Source organism: Alosa pseudoharengus, unplaced genomic scaffold (genome assembly GCF_046254945.1).
Source record: "Alosa pseudoharengus isolate Yale_2024_CS ecotype anadromous, Long Island Sound unplaced genomic scaffold, YU_APseudo_1.1 YU_APseudo_1.1_scf_23, whole genome shotgun sequence".
NCBI classification, from domain to species: Eukaryota; Metazoa; Chordata; class Actinopteri; order Clupeiformes; family Clupeidae; genus Alosa; species Alosa pseudoharengus.
This window is the reverse complement of record NW_027468685.1, coordinates 2,289,968-2,310,391: the sequence shown is the minus strand read 5'-3', so window position 1 is coordinate 2,310,391 and position 20,424 is coordinate 2,289,968. Positions and strand designations below refer to the sequence as shown.

Genomic DNA, 20,424 nt, shown 5'->3' with positions numbered 1-20,424 from the left:
GTTAGGAGTGACACGCCCATTATTTTTAGGAGTTGCTCCTAAATTCGCCAGTTAGGAGCTACTTTTACCCTTAAAATTCTTTGTGAATACAGCCCCTGAGGTGGAAAGGTGTGATTTGTTGGGGGCAGGGCCGGATTAACAATTCATAGACCCCTGGGCACAAATGTCTGATTGGCCCCCCCTGCCCCCCAGCCAACGTGAATCGGGCGGTCAGTTAATAGGCCGATAACGTGAAATTTTTTCTTGCCATCTAAGGACAGCGCAGCGAAGCGGCGGTCATATAGGTTTAGTCAGATTTTTTTCTTTTTTTCTTTTTCGCATGTCCAAATTTCCGTCAAGGATTCCCGGGACACTGAAAGACTGGGGTACACGAAACTTGGTGGGCATGTAACCCCACATGGATAGCATGGAACCATCGTTTGTCGTTTTGATCTGTAGCCCCCCCACTGGACTGGACCCCCCGAAAGGAGGGTAGGGCAGACACAGTTTTCTGTGAATATCTTGAGAACTGTAGGGCCTAGGATGACCAATTTTTTTCCGTATGTTTGCCTCCAGGGATCATGTTAACCCATTCCATGTGCACACATGTGCATGAACAGATACACACGCACACACATACATTCACAGTAATCATACGTATGACACATACTCACACAGTAGACATATGTACGCATGCATGCACATGCACAAACACACATACGCAGGCAAACACACAAGCACGCACACACACACACACACACACACACACATAAACATAAACATGTACACGCACACATGCACACAATTCAAGAATTTCTCAGAATTATGAACAGGCAAGATGGGGGGATGTAATGATCAATTCTGAGCTGCGTGACATCTGCTGCAGCTCTAATTATGAAAATTATGGATTGTATGTGACTTGTCTGTTCTGAAAACCTACCCTTATGAAAAACATTCGGCCTATTTTAAGGAGCTCCAAATAAACTAACAAAATCTGCTGAAGAGGTGCCGTCACTTGTCTGAAAGTGGTATTGGCAATTTTTTTGCCAAGCCTAATTGGGGGGACAGCAAGACCCGCTTCATTCATTGTTTTAAATAACATTGTTTGTTGCTTACACACGCCATCTCCAGTGGTTCACTTTTACTTGTGCAGCAGACGCGCAGATTGGATGAGCGCTGACACCACTACCCCCTAATTGCATGTCTCTTCATTTGAGAACACTAAATTAAGAAATATTTTCTAATCAGGAAAATGTTTAGTTTATTTTTCTTTCGGTCCGCGGTTCCATATAGGCTACCATTCAATTGCCGCATATTATCCGCGGACTAGCAATCTCCTCATCGAGGAGGCCCTATAAGCCTGCAGATCATAGACAGAGAAAGCATGCTCTGGGAACAGAGCACAATTGCCTGTCTAGTGTAACCATGGGTATGTCTACAAGGAAAATGTCTTAGTGCGCTTCGGAGGTGGCCGCACCCCCACTTCCAACGTCACTGGCTGCCTGATAGGTGAAGAGAACAAGAAATGGAGAAACATCAACGCAATGCCTAGGCCTAATGCTATTAGGTTGGATTTTGTAGTAGACTACTGCAAATGTTAACACCCTAGTTTCTATGAAACTGGAAACAATTGAACCAGGAGACTTTGTCACAAGACAAAACAGATTTGGTTAGACTAGGCTAGCTAACTGACACAACGTAACTTAATGCTCTGAATTCGCGGTCAACATGAAATCCAAAACGTTTTGATCACCATGTTGAAATTTCCAGGTCAACCACATTTTGTTTATTTTGCGAACCAATAGCCGCTTCATTCCTTCATTGAACGTTAAGCCTTAATGCGTAGCCAAGCCTTATGCCATAGCCAAATAGCTTAAATTAAATTATAACAATGGCTTCTAGTAGGCCTACTCATGGACGGATACTGTAGCTCTATTGGGAAGGACACGGCTCCATTTCTTTTTACGAGACACCCTGCTCACAAGAGCCACCTGGTGGTTATTTGGGTTGTTGCAGCGTCGTTGCAGCGTCACTGGGGAAATACAAATTAAAGTCTCATGAGGTCACGTGCGAATCACGCGTGAAGCCGGCCAATTTGAAGTAATGCCCACTGTAGTCCTTCGCTGGATATAAATCCTCAGGAACGGCAGACATATATATTGAGACTAAACCACCTTATTGGGGCTAATGTCCATTTATGAGGAGACTAAATCACCTCATTGGCGCTAATGTCTGTCTACTGAGACTAAACGATCTCATTGGGGCTAATTTCTGTCTATAGAGACTAAACCACCACATTGGGGATAATGTCTTATATATTGTGTTGTGTATGTAATCAGGGCGTCATTGGAAAAGAAAGCTTGCTCTCAACTGACCCCCCTGAATAAATAAAGGTAAAGATAAAGAAGAAGATGTCTGTCTATGAGGGCAAACTTTTTGGCTCAAGGGCCACATTGGGTTTTGAAAATTGGGAGGCGGGCCGCACAACACCGGAGTATATATACTCTTTTGATCCCTATATAAGTATATAAGTATGAGTATATATACTCTTTTGATCCCTATATAAGTATATAAGTATGAGTATATATACTCTTTTGATCCCTATATAAGTATATAAGTATGAGTATATATACTCTTTTGATCCCTATATAAGTATATAAGTATGAGTATATATACTCTTTTGATCCTGCGAGGGAAATTTGGTCTCTGCATTTATCCCAATCCGTGAATTAGTGAAACACATACTGCACACAGTGTACACACATTGAGGTGAAGCACACACTAATCCCGGAGCAGTGAGCTGCCTGCATCAACAGCGGCGCTCGGGGAGCAGTGAGGGGTTAGGTGCCTTGCTCAAGGGCACTTCAGCCATGCCTACTGGTCGGGGTTCGAACCGGCAAACCTCCGGTTACAGGTCCGAAGTGCTAACCAGTAGGCCACGGCTGCCCCAAAATGTCTGTCTACGTAGACTAAAGAACCTCATTGGGGCTAATGTCTGTCTACGTAGACTAAAGAACTCATTGGGGCTAATGTCTACGAAGACTAAAATTGCAATGTCAGTCTCCCCTAAGTGGAAGAAAACCGTTCGTCCCAGTACATTTTGTAAACAAGACTACTCCACTTTACTCTACTTACTCTATTATTCACAAAGATCATTTCCTATCACCAAAACACTACCCTCTCCACTCCCTCTTTCTCCTACTGCCTGAGACCCACAGTATGGTTAATTTAGCGGCATGAAGACCCATGGTATGGTGTGGTACTACTATATAGAGGAACTAGACCAGGAGACCCACCGTATGGTGCATTTGGTACTTGCTTCTCCAGCTCCTGTCACTCCAGCTGCTCCCATGGAGACAAGCAAACCTGCTGCTGCACCTAGTGCAGTGCCTGCTATTCAACCCACATTCATATCAAAACTTTACGTGTTTAAATGTTCTGTAAGCTTGTAGTTTAATATTTACTCTGTTTTTTCTACACTTCCCTTTTATTTAGATGTTTTCTTCTTCAATATTCTCTTCATGTCTCTTGATCCTCCACTTCTCTCATTCAATCTCTGCTACAAGTGCTATTGGTTACATAATCATCCCTTTATTTAACACATATCATATTGTCTTTTTGCACGCAACTGCTAGCATAATAGAAAGAGGCACATATACACACCATGGGCAATAACATATATGATATGAGCTAATGACAAAACATATGGTATAACAGAGTTACTAATATGTGTAAGAATGTAAGAATATATGTGGTGTCAAAAAATGCTATATATAGAGGAACTAGACCAGGAGACCCACAGTATGGTGCATTTGGTAATTTCTGCTCTTTCACTCCAGTGCCACAGTTAAATGGACACAAGCAAAGCTGCTGTCACACCTACTAGTACAGCACCTGCTATGTTCAACCCACATTCATATCAATGTGGGGTGATAAATGCTCTGTAAACTTGCAGTTTTTTACATCTCCCTCCAACTTTTCTTCAAGTTGTCTCTTTAGCTCTCCTCTCTCTTACTGTCTTTTGATCTCCTCTTCTCTAGTTCAATCTCTGCTATAAAGGAAATAATCCACTGTTCCAATAATCCACTGACATTAATGGGTTACATAATCATCCCTTTATTTGACACATCATATTGTCTTTTTACATAAACTGCTAGCATAACAGAAAGGCACAAACACACACCAATGTATTGTATGTAATGTAGTGATATGAGCTAAAGACAACACATGTGGTATAACAGAGTCATTAGTCTAGTATGTGCTAATGGTACATGTTGTGTCAATACATGCTGTAGAGATCAGTGGCTTTTAATTACTATGGTTATTATGGTTATTGCTACTTAGCGTGGCCTGGTCATAGACAGTAGCCTTAATGCACGGATCTTGATAAGAACCATAGCCTCAATAACTTCCAATAAATTAACAATAGCCTAGGCCTACACGTCTAACTGTAGTCTTGAAACAAGCAGTTTCAACAACACTGACAGATGTTGGCATCGCAAAAAAACCTGGCGTTTGATCAGCATTAAATTTATCACATAGCCGACCGCTGAAAAGACAGGTAGCTTCTCCTCGAAGTCTGATGGGCACGACTTCTCCGATGCAGTGACATTCCATTGCGCCGCATCATTAAGGCTTTGAATTTGTATGTTCAGCTCTTTGGTGATCTTCACCTTTTACCTACTAGAGCCGTCATACAGCTGATGAGTATTCCGTTATTACGTTTTTCAGTCACATAATCAAACACTCTCCTATCTAACAATTTGTTGGAAGCGGCCATGGATTTGGATTATGACTGTTTGCATTTTTAAGACGGTCTTTCTGGGCTTGCCATTGCGTTAATCATATGATTTTTAAATTGCCATCAAAGCTCCTTCTCAGTTGTTAGCCTACTTTTGAACCACTTTGTTCGAAATCATTCAGGCTTGTGACACTGTTGTGAAGAAGGTTGGTGGCTGCTCACTTAATTCATAACACCATTACAAAATATCGACACAAACACAGAGGAAAATAGGCTATGTTTGTCTCAGACTGTCTCAACACTAAGAAAAACAGCTTTTGTTAGATTATAGGTTATAAGCATCCTGAGCATCAAGATATGGCATGGTTGAATGACTGAGCTACATATAGACTAAGCATTAATTAGGGCCTACACATAAGACTAAAACATGTTATCATTCATTATAGGTTACAGACAACATATGTAAGTGGTACTGTGATTGGTTGGCTTTAATTGACTGACATTAGAAAGGGAATTTAATCATATATGTTTCTCAATATTTAAAGGGATTTTATGATTGATAATTAACAACAACAACAACAATTTCTAAACTTCTAATGGCCCACAGGGTTGTCGCGCCGGGGGTGGGGGGGGGGGTTTCAGTGTGAGCTTGACAGGTGTGCTAACAGGGCTAATAGGCTACACCAGCTTGTCTTTAAGAGGAAATTGTATAGCTTATAATATTAGCTGAGTCACATAAATATTTATCCGTAAGCCGTTTATCATAGGGCTTATGGATAAGGCGAACACTTCAACAGGCAAAAATTAATTGAGTATGAACATTCAAACTATTGATAAGATATGCACTACGGAAACTGGTCAGTAACAAATAAATTACATTGACTCCTGACTCAGAAAAAAAAGTTTTTTGCTTTCTTTGCTGCAAACTCAGCAATGAAATCATTGTTGGCCAGCTTTCAGGTAACGTCTTTTTCAATTCATAATAGTCTCTCCAAGGACATGGATCGAGGTGCGCAAATAGTTTTTTTTTTGGAGGTGCGCAAATAGTTTTTTTTTTAGTACTCACTTTTTATTGTATTGGTGTGGGTAACAACATATATGAGGCATTGCAACAATACCCATACATACCAATAAGAGATTGAAGAAACATACTGTCATGTCAGGTAGCCTGAAGTTCATAATATGACTTCACGCTAGATTTTTTGAAGGTTCTTAGTTATTATGAGGAACAAAATGAGATTTGGTGATCACTAATCGTTGTTTTAGGACATTAAGCCACATTAACCGTTTAGCTTACCAGGCTTCATTAACAGTGTCCCGCCGGCGGGACAGTTACCCCCCTCCCCCCAATATTCTAAATCAATTGTATTGCTATGTAGCATAGTAATGTTATACACCATTTCAAAGCTTTGACTCTTGGGAATCCAAAAATGTCAACTTTTTTCATGTACAATCTGTATAGTGCTTTACATTCTCAGATTAATCCAATTATGTCTCAATTAAATTTGATCCAAAATGCCCCCCTCCCCCTCCTCCGCTTTTGGTGCTACCCTGACTTCTGGCTGCAGTGTAGCTGCAGCACAATAAGTAGATGCAACATATTGGGTACTGAAATATTCACAAGAATCCATAGAAATTGAATCTTCATGTTGTATTATCCAATATTAGTTGTACAGATGTATAGTCTATCTTATACACACTCATTGAACCAACAAAGTAAATGCAAAAATAGAGACTTTTTTGTAATTATTCCATATTTTGTGAAGTTAGTCTATATCAGAACACCTGACATACAATATAAATAGTCCACAAGAAACCTCAAAGTGTTACCTTTCATATGAGACCAGGATTATGCTTCTACACAAAGGGGTTCATGTGCAGTAAGCATTTGATTGTCAGTATGCATTTTGGATAACAAAAAGTCCTATGGGGAGTTTCCATAGGCATTTTACAAAACGCATAAGCATACCTTGGCAAATACTGGTCTAAAGCACTCATATTTTTATTTTATATTGATCTACTTTTGCACACAGCTTCACAAGACCTGGTGCTAGGGCTCAGTTGTGTTTCTAAGGGATATCAAGTGACCTAGAGCAGTGTTTCCCAAACTTTTTTTCTGGGGACCCACTTTTTAAAAACGACAGACCATCGCCACCCAATTCACTTCAGATCTAACATGCAACCACCAAATACTGCCCAAATTGTTGTTTTAGGCCATGGCTTCTCAAACTTTTCTATGTTGGGCCCCTTCAAACCATTCTACAATGGATCAGTGAAGATCAGAAAAGATCAGTTTTAATGCGCATCCGAGAGTTTGGGGATATTCTGGCATGCTACGAGTCACTCTCAGCATAAGCTGTTCCTGAGTTATGACAAAAAACATGACACCACTAAGTAGTAGTGGTAGTAAACAAACTAGATCCTAAAAGAAAGGTGCTAGCTTCCCTGGCTGAATGGTAGGCTATAAGCTATTAGCCTACAAAACATAAATTGTGACTATGCTGGCGACCCAAATAAAATCTCCTGCGACCCACCTGTGGGTCGCGACCCAGTCTTTGGGAACCAATGACCTAGAGGGCTGAAAATGTGATCAGTTAAGAGATGCTTGTAATCCGGCAGAAAGAACTAGAAACTAGATTCAAGCCTCTGTAACTCTGTGTGAGTACACCACACAATTGACTGTTTCCTACGAAAACTACAGGTACTCAGCTTTCTATAGAGGTCCAACATTTGATGGTAGGCCCCAAAAGAGGTGGGACCAATGCCCTTGTAAATAGGCACAGGCAAAAACTTGAATTTTTTATTGAGATCAATGTGGTTAAAGAATAAATGATCAATGTCATCATTGGCCAGGTGCAAGGCCTATCAGACTTGAGGCTCTGTGCGACTGCCTGATTCATCCCCCCCTTGCAACAGCCCTTCCGGTCTTTCAGAAGTGCCACAAGTGAAAGTGTGTATGCCGTTCAAAGCAGCTCCCACTCCTGCTCCCACTCCTCCTATTACTTCTGATCCCACTCCTGCTATTACTCCTCCTATTACTTCTGATCCCACTCCTGCTCCCACTCCTCCTATTACTTCTGATCCCACTCCTGCTATTACTCCTCCTATTACTTCTGATCCCACTCCTGCTCCCACTCCTCCTATTACTTCTGATCCCACTCCTGCTCCCACTCCTCCTATTACTTCTGATCCCACTCCTGCTATTACTCCTCCTATTACTTCTGATCCCACTCCTGCTCCCACTCCTCCTATTACTTCTGATCCCACTCCTGCTATTACTCCTCCTATTACTTCTGATCCCACTCCTGCTCCCACTCCTCCTATTACTTCTGATCCCACTCCTGCTATTACTCCTCCTATTACTTCTGATCCCACTCCTGCTCCCACTCCTCCTATTACTTCTGATCCCACTCCTGCTATTACTCCTGCTACCCCTGACATGGAAGGCCAGTAATCTCTTACTGTTTCCACTCCTGCTCCCACTCCTGCTCCTCCAACTGCTCCCACGACTGCACCTACTGGCCCTGCCGCAAAAGCACCTGCTGCAGCACATGTTATACCACCTGCTACGGCACCTATGGTATATATATATTGCTGTCTAGGTTTTTCCTCCTGCCTTTTTCTGAACTCTTCCCCCACACTTGGCTTGTCCTTATCCTGCTGATCCAGCTCCTCCTCTTCTCTCTTTCTATTCTCAATCTCTTCTTTAGTCTGCTGGTACATCTCAGTGGTGTAGCATCCTCCTCCATTATGTGCTACCATATCATCAATCTTCTGCAGCAGCTCTGTGACCTGAGACCAATTCTCTGGGTCCCTGTTCTTAAAGACATGATATCTCTTATGGCACTGAGCGATGAACTGGTTAAGTTTTTCATTATGATACAGAAATTCTTCAATGGTTGTTCCCTCCAGTTTATCTCCATGAGTGAACAGCACCATTGTGTACTTGGCTGATTCTTCACCAAAGATTTTCTTAATCAATTCCACTGTATCCTGCTCCTCTTGTGTGAATCTCCCCAGCTCAATAACAACCAGGAACACATGGGGACCCGACCTGGACATAGAGATGCACTCTAGAATGTTATTTTTGCTCAGTTCTGCACTAGTGTCAAACAAATCAGGAGTATCAACAATGTACACATTTCTCTCATTCACTTCAACCATTTCCACCTTACACTCTATTGTAAGAGGGGAGGAGGAGAAATGCGATACAAATGATCCCTTCCTCCCCAGGATGGTGTTTCCTGCAGCACTCTTTCCCACTCCAGTCTTCCCCAACAGCACAATCCTCAAATCTTCACGCCTCTCTGTGGAGTTAAATACAGACCACAGTTACAGTGGATCCACTGCTGATGTGAAACATATCCTGAAAGATCTCACCAGTGATTTAAAAAAAAAACCCAATGTACCAGGAGCCAGTGATCTTGTAAACGATGTACCAGGAGCCAGTGATCTTGTAAACGATTCAACATTATCCATCATGTCCGATCTGTGCCTCCACCTCATCCAGTGTTTTCATAGGATACCTTAGCCATGGAGAGGAACTAATTAGAAGCCCTTTCCAAAATTGTTATTTAGCTCAATATCTCTGAACATACTATGGTACAATAAGTCATGTCTATGGCTTGTTTTCACACTTTACTTTGACACAATATTTTCAGATTGTTTAAATGGTCCATATTTGTTATATATATATATATAATTATTTTACTTTCCCTGATATTAAGGTTTTTGTCCTACACTGGTAGCCTTTTAGTATCAGTATCAAGGTATTTGGGGCAGGTATCATATTAAAGTTTTTAAATTTCGCTAATTTGCCTTTAGAAATAGCCATTGTTTTCCCATGCTGCCTTGTTTGTGATTTTATTCATGCTGCTAGGCAGCCTGGATTCCATGGACTTTGTTTTCACCTCAACAAAAGAACCAATCACAGAACGGAGGGGGGACAGCAAGACGATGACTACACACCGAAGTGGTTATGAGCTACGTATAGACGCATTTGATAGACATTCGTATCGCCCAATAAATGGCTCTGGCTCAAATACGAGAAAATTAACGTGTAGTTCCCAGACCCCATCTCGATGAGATGAGGTCTGACGTTAGCCAGGCTACTTTAGAGATGCAGCAAATAAAAATGTTTTTTGATTGAGTCAGATATATAAATGTCTGTGAAAATAGTACTTCAAATGCTATAAAGAAAATACAACTAAATCCATTAATCATCCCTTTATTTAACACACATCACATTGTCTTTTTGCATAAAGTCCTGGCATTACAGAAAGAAGCATAAATACACATCATGTCCACAAAGGCAAACATTATATAACAGAAATGTTAGTCTAGTATGTGGTAAGAATACATGTGGTGTCAATAAATGCCGTAAAGATAAAAGCAGTAGGACTATAATTGGGTAGAGAGAAGAAGCAGATTAAGAATGGTTGGAAATATATATATTTTTGATCAATCAATTAACTAAGTCGTTCACTACTGCTCCTCCAACTGCTCCCACTCCTCCTCCCGCTCCAGCTCCTCCAGCTGCCCCTACGAATGCCCCCGCGACTGCACCTGCACATCCTAGAACACCTGTTATACCACCTCTAATGGCACCGTTTTTTGCGCATTCAGCTATAAATGCATTATCTGACTCAGCTTTACGTCTAGCTTCTTCCTCCTGTTTCTTTCTAAGCTCTTCTCTAGCTTTCTCTCTCTCCAACTCTGTTAACATCTTAATCTGTTTCTCCAGCTCCTCCTGTTCTCTCTTTCTCTCTCTCCAACTCTGTTAACATCTTAATCTGTTTCTCCAGCTCCTCCTGTTCTCTCTTTCTCTTCTCTTCTGTCTCTTTCAGAATCTGTGCCTTCTTTTTCTCAATCTCTGCTTCAGCCTGCTGGTACATCTCATTGGTGTAGTAGCCTCCGCCATTCACTGTCAACCTCTTATCAATCTTCTGCAGCAGCTCTGTGACCTGAGAGGAATTATTTGAGTTCTTGTTGCTAAACACGTGATATCCCCCATAGCACTTAGTGGTGAACTCTGTAAGTTCTTCATTACCACTCAGAAATTCCTCAATGGTTGTTTCCAGATTATCTCCATAAGTGAACAGCACCATTGTGTACTTGGCTGATTCTTTACCAAAGGTTTCCACAATCAACTTCACTGTCTCCTGCTCCTCTTTTGTGAATCTACCCAGCTGGAGAACAATCAAGAACACATGGGGCCCCGGAGAGGAGAAACAGATGCACTTTATGATCTCCTTTATGATCTCTTCATTACTGTAACCTGTATCAAACAGGCCTGGAGTATCAATGACGTACACATCTCTCCCATTCACTTCTGCTCTTTCCTTCTGACACACTTTTGTCACAGAGCCGGGGCTGAACATTGCTTTAAACTTTTTCTCTCCCAGGATGGTGTTTCCTGTAGTGCTCTTTCCCACTCCAGTCATCCCCACCAGCACAATCCTCAAAGCTTCACGACGCTTTTGTGTTGCTAGTCAGTGAATGCAGGTGGGGTAATGGTGTTGGGGGATCATGTTTGCAGATACAGTATACGACAGACCAACAATATGCCACATAACAGCTTGTGCAGGCCATGATTCCTTCCTAACTGGACTGCAATACATTTTTGGATGGCCTGCCTGCTTGTGTAGTGAAATCATTATGCAAATGAATCAAATGCAGCTGTGGTATAATTGTTAGGTTTCTCATTGTTTTAATATAACTTAAATATATGCAGTGAAATCTGGTTACCATCCTTTGACTGTTATGATAACCTGGCCTGTGTCATCTGAAACCCCCTCTGTGGGAATGTAACGTGGGGGATACCAACATAAACATGGCTTAGGTTGAGGGATTCTTGTAAACATCCTTATCTCTGGTAAATACCAGCTGGTTAGATGATCACTGGTTGAGTGTGTGTGTTAAGGGTATAAGAACTAGTTTCACCCACAGATATGTGGGCTTGTTACTTTGACATTTCATGTGGGTAACATGCTCCCAGTATCGTGTTATAAAGCTGCAGTCTCACACCAGTTGTCTTGGAGTAATTTTGACCACATAAATGGCGATGAGGATGGGATTACCTATCTCTGAGGCACAGCAAGGAGGACCAAAGGCATGAATCTGTTTGTGATCTTGGGAGAAGGCCGTCATCAGCAACAAACACTGCTCTGCGGAACCCAGCCTGGCCAGCAGAGCGCGGCCACGCAGACCAGTCCAAGTGGCAGGCCGCGCAATAGATTTTTCAGACCGCACAAACGATTTTTTTTCAGGGGTTAAAAATCTGAGCATCAACACCGATGTAGGCTAGGTAATAAACATTTAAAATGCTGACATGTCTGACAACCAAGCAGGATGTAGCCTAAATTAAAATGTTTACATACAAAGTATCCTTTAGGCTACTCTAGGCGGGCTCTGCTCCAGTTATGTAGTAGGCTACCATGGCGAAAAGAAAGGCAGAGCAGATGCCCCAGAAAAGGTCTGCCTAATGTTTAAACATGAGTGGCTAGATTAAATACTCCAATTTGACACAAAAAATGGTCCATGTAGGAAAAAACGGTAACACTCCATAATAAGGTGCCATAATAAATAGCAAACTAGTAATTACCTAACCCTTTGTTAATATTTGTTAATTGTTACTAAAATATCTATTTGGCACAAGTTAATAGTTTTTTCATCATTAATTAAATATTAGTTGTTTGCATAAAATCTGTATGTTAATGTTTTAACAAATCTATTAACTAATATTGTATTAATATATGTTAATAGTTAACTAAATATATTTTTGGCACTAATTAACAGTTATTTCTTACATCATTTAAATGTTAAATGTTTATTTACAAACTATATGCTAATATAAAAGTTAATGACATATTATTATTTATCTAGCTTTTCTGATTAGCTTTGTGGATAATTTATGGAATTTATGGCTTTATGGTCTTGTGGGGTGTATAAGGCACCCTACTGCCAGTGGTTGGTTGTGTGAGAGTTTGCGCTCCTCTTCTTCCACTTCATCCTTATTGGATACCTTTGTGGTTGGCTGTCCTGTAATTGGTGACTCTCTGTCTAGTCTTTGAAAGTACAGTAGTGTACTTTTTGCCTTTGGAAGTACTATTTGGTTGCTGCTTGAATTTGGTGAAATTCAGGGGAGGGGGGTGTAACAGAGTTAGAAATGTAGTTTAGTGTTTGTATGTGATTTTCGCCGTAATTAAGCAGCTTTATTGAGATTGGTGTTTTGGAGCCCCCTTTGGAGAAACGGTATACTGCAGCTCTGCTGCGTTTTGTCCTTGTATTGTTGCCATAGCTGATCAGAAGCGGAATGCTTTGCATTGCGTAGGTTGACTGTATAAAGCTCTCCCCACTTTGTTTTAATTTTGTAACTGTAAAATGTTGTTTAAGTTGAACACTTTGATATACCACCTGTATTATGTTACTTTACATGTATTGTTAAGATTTGGGTGCAATTCTAGCAACTTAGAGAACGTTTATTAATGTTTTCATTATGACCACGAGTTCATACACACTGAGTCTAACGTGACTAGCTGTAAACTCCGCTTGTAACTTTCCATGCATTCAGTGTAGTTTAGCTTAGTGTGCATGGAAAGTGCAATTCAGTCTAGCAGGAATTGAATGTTTAGCATTATGTTTATGCATTACCTCCGTATGGTCTACGTCTGTGAGTGTTTAGTGAGTCTCAGAATATTAATTAACTGTCGTTCTGTGCACCTGAACATTCCATGTCGCATGTCTCCCTTGCTAGTAGGGCTGACAGTGATGGTATAGGAATGATGCATGTAATATAGCCCATTCAACTACTTGTTGTTTTGTTTTAACTTTTCCTAAGGAATAAATGTGATAAGCCAGTTTTGGTCTCAGTCCCTTCACCGTCTGACTAGTTATATATTACTAATATATTAATAAAGCTTAACCAACTTTATTATAAGGGTCCCCCATACTGATAGTTATATATTACTAATATATTAATTAAGCTTAACCAACTTTATTATAAGGGGCTCCACACTGATAACTATATCCCTTTTTTATGTCAAAATTCTATGATGGAATCTTAAGAGATAGGACGCCTACTCTAGCCTGTTAGTCCTCTAAAATGTTATTTAACATTGAGGAAATGCAGAAATGATTTATAAACGTACAGTAGCTACATATAGAATACACCAAATATATTATTATTTATTTTTTTACCATCGCTTTGGCGCCCCCACGGTGCTGCGCCCCTATGCACCGCATATAGCGCATACCCACTTTTTGCTCCCCTATGCTAGCGCATACCCACTTTTTGCTCCCCTATGCGCCGCATATAGCGCATACCCACTTTTTGCTCCCCTATGCGCCGCATATAGCGCATACCCACTTTTTGCTCCCCTATGCACCGCCACTGCTAGTAGCCTAGATGAGTAGGCCTAAATAATAGGACTAAAGCTATAACTCAAGCGAATTGTTTATATTGTATAAACAATTCGTATATATTATGTTGTAGCCTATTATAACATAGGCTATCATTGCACAAATTAAGTTCAACATTTAGATTTATCTGGACGTGTTTTAAGCCTGTAAATAGGCTAATGATTTTTGAAAACAAACTTCTGTGGTCATATGCATTTCACATAGGGAAGCCATTTTTCAGTTTTTGACTGCATGGAAACGATAATAATTAGTGTCAAGCACAGTTGTGTTTAGCCTAGGCCTACCATTTGCATTTATTTAAGTTATGAACATCAGAGGCTTGAGTGAAATCTCGACCTTATTAGTGATTGATAATATCGTATGCGCTGTGTTTAAGCAGGCCGTGAACAAAGGGTTAACTTAGCCTACAGGTATAAAACAAAAATGGTGATAATATAACGTTAGCCAAGTTAGTTTTGCGAAAATTATTGACAAAGATGGCGGAGTCTTTTACTCTTAATGTGATTAAAAACTTTCTTGACGAATATTGGTACTTGTATCAACAAGGATTGTGGTTTATACATCACACGAACTTAGTCAGGGCCAATACACTATCACATAGACCACTGTAAATGTTAGTTTAAACACTCAAACTTTTCAAGTAGCCAACAGGCTAACCTTTAGCATTTCCGACATTGCATGTCATTACATAATGCAGCTAACATTAGTCTACATGCTGCAAGTTGGGTTGCCAACTTCCTCGACCCCAAATGAGGGACACCCCCCCCCATATATATGAAATTCAAATGGTAATAATGACAAAGTAATTTTGTTTTTATTTTATACATTTCTTAAGAAATACTAGCCTACCGATTTTATGCTGTTAAACTGATGGTTGCAAATGGTGCATTGTCACTTTAAGAGCATTGTCTACACGGTAGGCTATTCAGAATATTTTGCCAGCTCCATTTAAATATATGGCTATTCCATAGCCTATGGCTATTCCACAAACTCTAACATTGTTTGTGCCACATTTAGTCCTATAGCACAAAGATAAGTATATTAAGTTAAGTAACCTTCATTCCTGTGGAAATAGAAGCATGTAATGATGCTAGCTAGATATTTTATGTTTGCAATTAAAAGTGAATTATGAGCCACCTAGCTACCAGTGGAAATATTTCAGTTGACATAGCCTATCATGTGTTTCACGTAAATGCTTAGTTTAAGGGAAACGGATTATTGAAGACTTGAAGACTTCAAGATTCACCAATTACATTACACAAAGGCAAAGACCACTCCTCATATTCTATCACAGTCCAAATGTGTGCAGCCTATGTCAAAGTGCCCTCACATTTTATAAATGGTCAGTAGCATAGTGTGAACCGGATAATTCCACAATATCCTCGCGTTGTTTTTGTTGTTCTCATGATTTCCTTTTAAAAGTTATATTAAAAATAAAAACTTGAAGGTGAAATCAATTACCAACAATGACAAGCCACCTGGAAACTTCCACCCTCTCTCCCTCTCGTTCCCAATTAAAACGAGTAGCATAACGTTCAAGTTAAATCTGTTGCATAATGGAGACTGAGGACCCAAAAAGTATCATCCTTATGTAAGAAGCTGTTGCTGCATTTTGACATTGTAATCGTTCTCTAAGAAGAGTGAAAGTAGGCCTAAAGCTTCTCTGGCTAAATTGTGGTGCCCCTTCTGTCCCTTGGTGCCGTGCGCACAGTGCGAGATGCGCGTGGTAGCGGCGGCACTGGACACTTTGTTCCAGGTGCGTTTACAGTAGCCTACTATTGACAAGTTAACAAGGCCGATGAGCTGTGATTAAAAATCGGGAATGGAGCTGACCCTGACGGGACAAATCAAAATCACCCAAAATACGGGATGTCCCGCACAATTCGGGACGGTTGGCCTTAGCTGCAACACAGGTATGAAATATATTATGTTTTAGTGAGTGTCCAAAGGGGTGAAAGCCACTTTAAATCGGGTCACATTATTGACTGTTGTGTGTCCGAGAGTCAGCTTGTGGGTTTTGTAAGGGCCAGCATGAGGGACAAGACCTAAAAAGTTGTGGTGAGTTTCGCAGGGAGGTTGGTAACGTTAATGCTGCTAGTTAACATTAGCTAGGCTACTGTAGCCTTCATAATGTATGATTCATATCAATCATTAACCTAGGAATACTTCTTCATGCATTTAATGAACATTTTGTGTAATAATTCACGGCAAGTTAATAAACTGAATATGGTGGTCCAAGAGCAGATGCATGCACCGGTCCATGCATCAGCCCGACTGAGCGGTGATGACAGTCAGGTACGAAGCACTGCACCATGCTAACTTTAACGTTAACCGCTTTCACACACACACGATATAAAATACACGATGATAAATATAAAATTCAATATCAAAACACCATTATTTACACGATTACTCCTGAAATAACTGCTATTAACTGCACATTCACTATATAAAAATCACTGTTTGGAGGAAAGGGTTTGCGTGCTTTCGCCGGTTGGAAGTCGTTCAAATGGCAGTTTGCGCTGGTTCGTACTTGCTTATATATTATTCAGTGAGGCACGGTGGTTTATGGGATGAGTAGTTCCTTCTCTCTGAAATGAAAATAGGTACCTTTGACTTTTTTTGGATTTTCTCTTCGTTTTTTCACTCGAAATTATATGTTGTATGCTTATGAGTTATGCCGTAGCTGGTTAGCCTAAGATGCTGTAAAACTCTTTAGATACAGATTTTTCCAAAACGTCAATGGGACAAATGAATGGGAATCTGTATGTTAAGTTGGGAAGTGTTGCTCTGTATGTTAAAGGAGAATTCCGGTGTGATATTGACCTAAAGTGTGTTGAAACATGATACCGAGTGTGAACGTATGTCTCATAGCTCATCTCGGCTTGTTCCCTGCACTTAGAAATCTGGCGCTAGTTAGCAGATGCTACCAACAGTTTTTCGATGGGGGTGCCTCGGTCATCGGCCTAACCATGCAAATAAATCACTATTTTACACCATTTACGAGGCTCAAAGTAGCTCCATACTTCATTGGTAGACTTCTGAGGGCCTTGACATTTAAAACGAGACATTGAAAAAGCACTGGTATTTTATTTACAAGACGATTTATACAGACAGTAGCCTACATGAAGTTTACCGTTCGCCGCCATCTTGTATTTAGTCAAGCGACGAGTACGAATGAACAGGTATGATAAAGGGTCAGATTCCAAAAATAATTCCGTGGAAATGCATGGATTCCGGTTGCTTCCAGTAGCAGCAACTGGAATCCATGCATTTCCACTGAATTATTTTGTAATCTGGTCCCTTATCATACCTGTTCATTCGTACTCGTCGCTCAGCTTCGGAGTCATTGGAATGGTTAAATGACTTTTTTCGGGTTGAATGGTGGCCGTCACGCTTCCCCCTAGCTCCTGTGAGCGGAAAACGACCCTTGCAACTTTGGACCCTTGCAGATGTTCGTGAGGGAACCCTTTCAATTTTAACACAGTTAAAAGGCTGCTGATGTGTGGATGCAATTCATAATGTTTTCTATGTAGTTAGTTAAAGAAGCCCTATGCAACAATTTGAGCAAAAATGACCTTAATTATGCAGATTGAGAGTCGTTCTGATGGTTCTACAACACTTTTTGGGTCGTTTGGTGGGTGCTTCGTCTCCCCCTAGTGCTTCTCCGCGGAAAAACCGAATATGCAACTTTCTGGTCGCAGTCCGAACACATCCGGATGTAACTCAGCGGAAGTGCCCAATCGCACCTCGAAAATGTAGTTAGATTGTAGTTTCTAAGAAAACTGCAAAACGGACTCCGACTTGGCTTTGTTGCTGTTGAAATTGTAAGTAGCCTACCCTTGGGTGAACTTCGTTTTTGTAATGTGATTTGATAGTCTCTTGAACAATGTGTTTGCTCGACCGTTTTATTGTGAGCCCTGTATGTGTTTAGCTTGGTTTCTTGATGGCTAGCTAGCTAGTGGGGGTTTAGCGTACCAGTCACTTGCTACGAAGCTGCAGGGGGAGCTATGTCGTGAAAAATGCGAGCCCAAATCAGGCGAAAACCCAGAAACAGCGAAGGAATAACCAGACCTGCATAGGGCTTCTTTAAAATAAAGGTTCATACTTCTCCTTGGGACAAGCACTTTTGAGTCTTGGGAAACACTTTTCCATTTACATCTGGATTTTGTAAACATTCAGTGTCAGAGTCAATGAAATGAATAGAGCCCTGCACGAGTAGGCCTAACCTAGTCGAAACTGACAAGCAGCTGTAACTACAGTAAGCATGCTAAACTCAACATCCAAATTTATCTCATTTAAATAGTACAACATAAAACATTATTGTGTGGCGGCCGGTTTTGATTCCATGGTGACCCGCCACAGATTAGTCAATATATTGGAAACACTGGACAAACAGAAGGAGGGAAGGTGAGAAAGGTTAATGGTTGTATACAATTTAGATGCAATAGGGCTACCAATGAGATGCTACCCTGTAATGAAAATGGTATGTTGAAATTCAGTGGAGTGAACTCCTCCAATTATCACCACTTTCGTTCGAAAATTCTAAAACAATGATTATGCAGGGTTAGGGCCTCTGGTCCGAAGATAATTTGCGGCACAATCGAATGAGGCTATCATTGAAAGAAAAAGAAACTAAACAATTTTCAGAATAGGAAATATTTCTTAATTTAGTGTTATCAAATAAAGAGGCATAGCATTAGGGCAGGGATTCCCAAACTATGGTATGTTACCACCTATTTTTTACAGTCTATGGTTACCACCAGTGGTACGCGAGATGAAAAGGGCAATGTCGTAAAGGTGTTACACATTTTTTTTACGTAAATCTTAAGCCTATGTTCTCTTTATTCTTTGTGTTTCATAATGTTGTTCTCCACACTTTTTTTTAGTGTGAAAGCTCATAGACCAGTTGCACATTTTGATTTTGTTATTTGTTATCATGTAGGGCGGCTAATTACTGTAAACATGATGCCTGGAATGTGTCAATAGAATGTGTTACGTTTTTATGTGTCGGATGGTGGGGGTACATGAACATGTTGCATTCTATACTGCCTGATTATGTCATTCTTTAAGCTACATAGCCTGTCTCCAGTTTTCCTCAACTTGATTAATTAAGAAACGATTATAGGATATTTGACCGGCATATCATCAAAATGTCCTGAAAACGAAACCTCTGCTGGTCAATTTGAATGGATGTTGATAGGCAGATAGGTGGATGAGTGAATGGTTTGACGAGGATGAATGGGTAGAAAGTTGGATGGAATGTGCCTGTTTCGTCAAAGAAGAGAATGACCTAATCACATATAAACAATAATGTCACAATAATCACAATACATGAGCACACGCCACAACTGGGCACAACCACAGCTTTTCCAACTCCAGGCCTGAAGAGGGCAGAGAACCCAAATGCCTACGATTTAGTCAGCACTGCTGGAGGGACTGCTTTTACCTGCGCACCTGCCAGATAAGCATGGGCATGAAATGTTTGGAGTTAGTTTGGTCACCCCTTTGCTTGGATTCCTGAACCTGGTAACAAGAAAGACAGCTCATTGTTCGACCCTAAAGACGCAACTGGTATGTAATGTTTGGAATGATTTACAACTGTATGTTGCATTTAGTGCTTAACACAAATTATATGTTTAATTATATATGTATTTCTTTAGTGCAGATAATGTGGTAGTGGAGGTAATTGCATGAAGTGATATAGTGGATTACATTGAAATTGAGATGTGTAAGGAGTTGCTTTGTTTGGGCTGCTTTGTGCTTTGTTCGGGCTGCTTTGTGCTTTGTTCATTGCTTTGTTGCTTTACCATGCATTGTTTGTTGTGTGAAGTAATGCATGTTTATTTTCTGTTTATCTTTAAGGTTATCAACCTATTCCTTATTCCATAGTCCATAGTCCCTAATCCTATGACATTCAATTCATACAACAATTCAACTGTTTCAACATATTACCAATGCCATCAGAACCATCTGGAAGAAAAATAAAACACCAAAAAGGAATTGAGTTGTCCCTTTGCATCCTTCATGTGTTGAACAAGCCATTTTCAAGTTTGGGCGGAGCTGTACTGATTGCAACACCTAGACAACTTGACAGTTGATAACCACGCGTGGCAGTGAAGACAAAAGGATTAACGGCCTGAAGTCAGCAAAGCTGTTGTCGTGGAGAGGAGGATTGACTGACGTCTCAGAATGGCGAAGGAAGCTCTTGGGAAAACAGTGAAGGAGCTGAAGCAAGAAAGAACTTTAGCTAAAAGCACTTTTACCAAGCGAGCAAACTTCCT

The 20,424-nt window shown here is 40.6% G+C and overlaps 1 long non-coding RNA gene and 1 pseudogene across 1 annotated transcript; one reads left to right on the top strand and one right to left on the bottom strand.

The window, feature by feature from the left end:
• Window positions 1-1,430: 1,430 nt before the first annotated feature.
• On the bottom strand, window positions 1,431-11,583 carry LOC143140097 (GTPase IMAP family member 8-like; annotated as a pseudogene).
• Window positions 11,584-19,547: 7,964 nt separating this feature from the next.
• Window positions 19,548-20,143, top strand: LOC143140037 (uncharacterized). Its single transcript, XR_012990518.1, has 2 exons — window positions 19,548-19,714; window positions 20,006-20,143. It is a non-coding gene; the product is annotated as an uncharacterized LOC143140037 (long non-coding RNA).
• The last annotated feature ends 281 nt before the right edge of the window (window positions 20,144-20,424 follow it).